At 33.4% G+C, this 7,392-nt stretch overlaps 1 protein-coding gene across 7 annotated transcripts in view; it reads left to right on the top strand.

Moving 5' to 3' along the window:
• The window catches only part of LPHN3 (latrophilin 3), a 952,179-nt gene that overhangs the window by 546,281 nt on the left and 398,506 nt on the right, over window positions 1–7,392 (top strand). The gene's annotated exons all lie outside the window — the stretch shown is intronic.

Here is a 7,392-nt window from a genome sequence, read left to right as displayed (position 1 = left end):
TGAAGAAATCAGTCCTGAATATTCACTGGAAGGACTAATGCTGAAGCTGAAACTCCAATACTTTGGCCACCTTATGCAAAGAACTGACTCATTTGAAAAGAGCCTGATGCTGGGAAAGATTGAAGGCAGGAGGAGAGGGGACAACAGAGGATGAGATGGTTGGATGGCATCACCGATTCAATGGACAAGAGTTTGAGTAAACTCTGGGAATTGGTGATGGACAGGGAGACCTGGTGTGCTGTAGTCTGTGGGTTCGCAAAGAATCGGACACAACTGAGTGACTGAATTGAAACTGAACTTAAGAAAGCTGTACTGTATAGATGACATTACATAAAATTTTTGGAGTTAATATTTGTCAGAATATGAAGTAGTATGGATAATCTTAAAAATTTTCATTTTATATGAATTTTATGCACTTTGAAGCATAAATATTCACTTTGAAATATTCACATGAAACAGTAAATTTTCACTTTGTTTTAAAAAGCATAATATCTATTAAGAAATTGAGAACTCACACTTATTCCATATCTCATTGATAATCACTGTTGCTGCAGATCCTTTCTAGATGTTCCCTAAATTTATGCATATATTCAACTATACACGTTTAATGTTATTATTTAAAATGTAAATCTGGAGGTTTTGCTTTCTTTTCAGATTAGTAAAGGAAGAGTTGCTTCACCATTAAATGCTGTCTAGCATCCCACAATAGGCATGCATTTTAATATATTTAACCAGACTGTGTACCTTAGAATGCATAAACTATATACATGCTTTCAAAATAAACTGTTGTGTTTTAAATTTGAATAAAGACTTATTTTTATGTCCTAATATTTTTGATAGCTGTGCTGAAGACTTTACAATATTTTAAATATGAGATGCTTTTCACTAAAGAAGGAATCTTGAGAGAATGGTATATCTATACATTTGCTTGTGACAAACCCATCCTCACTAGCAACCACAATTTATTCCCTCTTCTGTAAGTGGCTAGTGCATCAAAGGAGACTGCTTGCCTCTCTAGCCCTCTGATGAAGAGCCATCACTGGGTAAAACCAGTCATGTGGATTCCCCTTGTTTTAGGCATAGGACTTTTTTTTTTTTATTTGGGCCATTGTTCTTTTTTTAATATAAATTTATTTATTTTAATTGGAGGTTAATTACTTTACAATATTGTATTGGTTTTGCCATACATCAACATGAATCCGCCACGGGTGTACACGTGCTCCCCATCCTGAACCCTCCTCCCTCCTCCCTCCCCGTAAGGGCTGCCTATGGAGTGGTTTTTAGTATAGAACATCCTTACTCTTAAAATGAGACACAAGGTAGGAACTTTACTTTTTTGGATTTAACTTATTCATGTAAGAACTACAAATACAGTGTCCATTTTAAGACTATAGGACATAAATCCAATAAAATTTCACAGAATCCAAGTCATATACATGATGCTAAATGTTCAGTGTTAAATCTCTGAATTAATGAACTTGAATCAATTCATCTTCCAAATTTAATATATGAGATGATACAACCCTTATTTTTAAGCTACTTTAATTTTCATTTGCTTTTTTTTTTTAACAGCCTAAAGTAGAAATGCCCTTGCATTTATCTTGTACTTACTGCTTCCCGGAAATACCTTAATTCAAAGCAGGTAGGATGTACACTATAGAATGTACTGTGTAGTGTACACGAATTAGGTCATGACTGGACCTAATTCAAAAGAGCCAGCCCAAACAGGACAGGTACCAGAAAGGAGAGATGAAGCATCTTAGAGGAGATGGACCTGTGAGATTTAGTGGTCTTCAGAAACTGGCATGTGTGGACTCTTTCACAGTTTATTATGCTGTACCATGTATATTATACTTACAAACCATAAAGATGGCTAAACTTATTTTTTTGTAATATAAATCTTACTCTTATACTCTTCAAAAAGTCCATGTATGAAGACAGTTAGACATGAACGTTTATTTCTGCTATATAGTCTCCTTTGGAAGTCTTCTTATGTATCCTAATATAGGCATGTGCACACATACAAAGTTATTCATTTGCTTTTATTTGGCACTTCACTGAAAGCAAATGTGAAGAAATCAAAGACATCTTTCTGAGCTCGTGTCGTTCCTTTCATAGGCTTTCATGTTAAGTGATTTCAGGAGCCAACATTAGTAAAATACCATTTCTTTGCAATTTTCTTTCTCTGGATTTGATTTTATTCCTTTTTATTTTTATCACACATAAATAATTTGATCTGAAAATATTACACATTGAGAAGACAAAAGACTAAACTGAATTTGTATGATGTCTCTAGTCTTAGTCCTGTCATGGCAGCTAGAACGATCTTGTAGCTTGGGGAAGAGAAGAATGCTTTGCAGCACTCACAGGAAGTGTAATCAATTATGTCTGTTTTTAACTTAAAAAAAAGAAAATCTGTCTGCGAAGTGAACATTGTCTTCAATAAGAAAAATACATACATGCAAATTATTGTTCCTCTTTTAGAAGAAAACAAGTTATACCTCCATTTACTATACTTTAAGATAATGTATTCAGACACACACTGATTTATTTGGTTAACCAAACATGCAGCTTCAAAAATGTTCAGTTCTGATATGCAGCTGCAAGTAGATGGTTAATAAACTAATATAGAGGCAATTCCTATAATTCTATATATCCATTGTTGTAGCATTCAGCTAGTACTAGAAGATTACAGCTTAGAAATCACTGGCACATAACTCAGAACTGAAATGCTTTTCCAAGCAATGCTTCTGAGCATATTAATTTTAAATGTACATTTCCATTTATTGTGAATGCATGCTCTATGAGTTGTATTCATGTCTGACATAGCTAATCATTTTGTTTTTGGAATGGGCTCCATAAGTATTCTGTGGATGGTGACTGATGATTATGATAATTTGTTCTATCAAATATTACCCAGAGATGTGTGCAATATTTGGCAGTTGGACTTCCTTGCAAGATTTTCAAACATATTTTTGTATTTTCAGAATATTACTAATATTACTAAGGCAATTTGAAAAAAATTCCCAGTAATAAAACCCGTAAGGTTCATAAACTTGTTCATACTATAGTAAGACAATCTGAAAATTTTTCTTTTTTTAAATTGCCACAGAAATAGTTTAGAGCACAGGCAAATAGTATCTTTTTAGTGCAGTAGAAAATTAGTATATTAAATTGAATTTTGTCAAACTAAAACTGCTTACTTAAGTTGTAAACATGAAATAGTCACTTTTTTATTTATTCGTGTAAACGTATAATAACACAGACACATGAATTAATACATCAGTTGGGTCTCATTAATAATTTCTTAATGTTTGATATTTCACATTTTATGAAGTTTTATTTGTGATATTTTATACTTTATGAAATAAAATTTGAAATAATGACCTAGTTTCTGTAAAATGCTTAATAATTGCCTTTGTTGGTCAGGCAAACCTAGCTCATTTGCTCACATCTATTGCAATAAGCTTTATCCACTGAAAATCCCATTGTGATCCAAAAAAAAACAAGCATAACATGATATCTTTTAGCCAAGCTGTAATCAAAACATTTGCTTGCACTGAAACATATATGTAAGTATAGGCCTATACATCATGTTAATAAATAAAACTGTATATTATGGAAATGTTAAACATCTTAGCTCTACTAAACATGCTCTACTATAACAACATGCATCTTCCTGTGTAAGAGTTCTGTAAAGTGACTGCCACAGAAAGCAATTTCAGTGAGTCTTTTTGCTTAAGTGCTTATGGTAGGCTGTATAATACCTCTTCAATGGTCTTGACATCTTCATTCCCATAGCCTGTGAATTTTACTTTATATGGATAAAAGATTTTTATGTATGCAACAATATTAAGACTTTTGAGGTGGAGGCATCATCCAGGTTTATGGAGATGGGCCTTAAATATGATCACAGTGTCCTTATAGAGGGAAGCAAGAAGGTCAAAGAAGGAAGAAGGTAGCGCTGGTCAGAATCAGGTTGAAAGAGGTGATGTGGTGTGGGGCTACAAGCCAGAGGAATGAGGGAAAGCCTCTAGAAACTGGAAAAAAAAAAAAAGGCAAGAGAACAGATTCTTCTCAGACCCTTTGTGGAACCAACTCTGCCAACACCTTCGTCTTAGTCGTAGAAGACTATTTTGGACTTCTACCGCCAGACCTGTTTTGTGGTAATTCGTTCCAGAAGCAACAAGAAAACGAACACAGTATCCTAGTTTCTGTGGTCCTCCTTACTCCTCATTTTGGTCATGTTTTTACTTGCTTGTGTCATATCACCTTTTTAATGTAAAGAGTATGAAATAAAATATAAAAATACAAAATATGAATGACTTGGGGTTAAAGAATTACCTTGTGAATCATAGAACTTGATTTAAATTCATTGTTACAGTGTCTTCTGTAAAACATTACAATACTTTTAGTTTATGGTTTAGAATCAATGTTCCAAAAATATAAACAGCAAATAAGAACCTTATCACTTTTGTTGCTCTTTTTAAATTGTCACTTAAAGTGTATGTGAACAACTTTGGCAGATTCCTTTGTTAATTTTAGGTGTAAAGCTAAACTATAAGAACTAGAGAATTTTTAAAAATATTGATTTATAAAAAAAAATATTGATTTATTTTTCTCTGACCATTTAGTTATTATACTAATTGAAACCTGCATGATTCCTTTATGATACATATATTCATATTCTACCAAAAGATAGTTGCCTTATTCTTCCTAAGCAAGTCCAAACTGAATGATGTATTTGTAGGCCTCAGAGCAATGGACAGTGACACATAGGGAAAGTACTGTCTTAAGGAAAAGATAATTGTTCTGATTATGGACATTGAGTAAAATGTTATTGATATTCATTGATGAATTCATTTTTTTGTATATCACTACAGTCCATCATGAGAATTAAAAATTGCTAGTAACCCTGATTCGTTGTTGTTCAGTCAGCAAGTTGTGTCTGATTCTGCAACTCTGTGGACTATACCATGCCAGGCTCCTCTGTCCCTGAAATTTCCCAGGCAAGAATACTGGTTTGGGTTGCCATTTCCTTCTTTGAGGGATCTTCCCAGATCAGAGATCAAACCCATGTCTTCTGCATTGATAGGCAGATTCTTTATCACTGAGCCAGCAGGGAAATCCTGATTACCTAAAACTTTTTCAGATTTTTAACACTAATGTAGCATGAGGATAGTACCTTGCTTTTTGTATAAATTAAATGTGCTTAGTCATTCTGTCATGTTAGAATCTTTGCAACCCCATCGACTATAGCCCACCATGCTCCTCTCTTCATGGACTTTTTTTAGGCAAGAATACTGGAATGGGTTGCCATTTTCTACTCCAGGGCATCTTCCCAACCCAGGAATTGAACCTACATCTCTTGAATAGATCTAAAACATTTTTCTCTTAGAACAGAATTCCTTACTCATATATGGCTCAGATATTGATGTGCTGTATTTTAGATACTGTATTACTTGGGTATACTCAGTGTATGTGTTTCTCATCAGTCATGTGATAAATACTAACATAAATTCATATGACTAATTTTGCTAACAAAAGATACAAAGTACCTGTATTTTTACATGGTCATATCTTGTAATTCCAATGATTTTAAATGGAATTTTATATATTTGCATGACTAAAGAATTAATTAAGTTTCTGAACATTTGTTGGATTCGATTTTTTGTACACACTAATTTAAGAGCATAATAAAAATATGTGATCGGGTTTATTAATGGATAACCCTATGGATCACAGTCCTAGTGTATAAATACAATAATACTTCATTTAAATTTTTTAGTTTTACCATAGTAGAATACTAGAGCCATGGAACCAACCAATATAATACTTATGTCTAGTATGTAAGAATGTTTTGAAATACAGTTATGTTTAGTATTCATTTTATATTCTTCATCTATAAATACTTGTAACTAAATGGCAGCTAATGGGATGCTAATTTTTATCTAGATATGGAAGTTAAAACAAATATCACTGTATTAAATTCAGCAGAAAAGAGGCCGATTATTTTCTATATAATTAGAACTTACAGAATAGATAATATGTGCATAAACCTAGCAATTATAATTTTATTATTTTCTGCAATATATTATGGTGAAATTTTGCCCAATATTACTTTTTCATTATCATACTTAACTAATTTTTTCTTATACTGCTATGAATAATATTAGAATGAATAAGTTAGCAACAAATGATTCTGTGTCTAATTTATAATCCTGTAATTATGTATATCTTCCCTGACAGTCATCATAAGACATCTAAGTTAAGCAATATTACCTTAAAATTAGTACTTATTAATTTGCTTTAAAATTAGTACCAATAACCAATCCTACTGAACATATTATGTAATATTTTAAATAAAATTTTATCAATAGGAGGCAACTGTGCTTAGTTTGAATCCTTGTATATGGATTGAATTAAAATGGCCTGTTTTTTTCTTTTTTTTCTTTTTTTATGTTTTATATATAAGTAAATCTTATCATATGTATATGTAAGTGTATATATATGTAAGTGTATACATATATATATATATATGTAAGTCTTATCACTCCTTCTAACTTGTGTTCAGCAATTCATCTTCCTGATTGCTTCATTCCAACTTGAATTGAGAAGACCTTGTTATGTCATGTTAATTTAAATTCATAACATCCTTTGAATGCCTGGTTCACACCACATCTGAATGAAAATTGGGGCAGTTAGATATTTCACAGCAAGTCTACCTCATCAGATCATCATCAGTTCAGTTCAGTCACTCAGTCGTGTCTGACTCTTTGCAACACCATGAATCGCAGCACGCCAGGCCTCCCTATCCATCACCAGCTGCCAGAGTCTATCCAAACCCATGTCCATTGAGTCGGTGATGCCATCCAACCATCTCATCCTCTGTTGTCCCCTTCTTCTCTTGCCCTCCATCTTTCAGAGCATCAGGGTCTTTTCAAATGAGTCAATTCTTCGCATCAGGTGGCCAAAGTATTAGAGTTTCAGCTTCAACATCAATCCTTCCAATGAACAACCAGGACTGATCTCCTTTAGGATGAATTGGTTGGATCTCCTTACAGTGCAAGGGACTCTCAAGAGTTGTCTCCAACACCACAGTTCAAAAGCGTCAATTCTTCAGTGCTCAGCTTTCTTTATAGTCCAACTCTCACATCCATACATGACCAATGGAAAAACCATAGCCTTGACTAGATGGACCTTTGTTGAGAAAGTAATGGCTCTGCTTTTGAATATGCTGTCTACATTGGTCATAACTTTCCTTCCAAGGAGTAAGTGTCTTTTAATGTCATGGCTGCAATCACCATCTGTAGTGATTTTGGAGCCCAGAAAAATAAAGTCAGCCACTGTTTCCACTGTTTCCCCATCTATTTCCCATGAAGTGATGGGACC

This window comes from Bison bison, unplaced genomic scaffold, assembly GCF_000754665.1.
Source record: "Bison bison bison isolate TAMUID 2011002044 unplaced genomic scaffold, Bison_UMD1.0 scf7180017864165, whole genome shotgun sequence".
NCBI classification, from domain to species: Eukaryota; Metazoa; Chordata; class Mammalia; order Artiodactyla; family Bovidae; genus Bison; species Bison bison.
The sequence above is the reverse complement of the archived record's forward strand: the minus strand, read 5'-3'. Positions and strand labels throughout refer to the sequence as shown.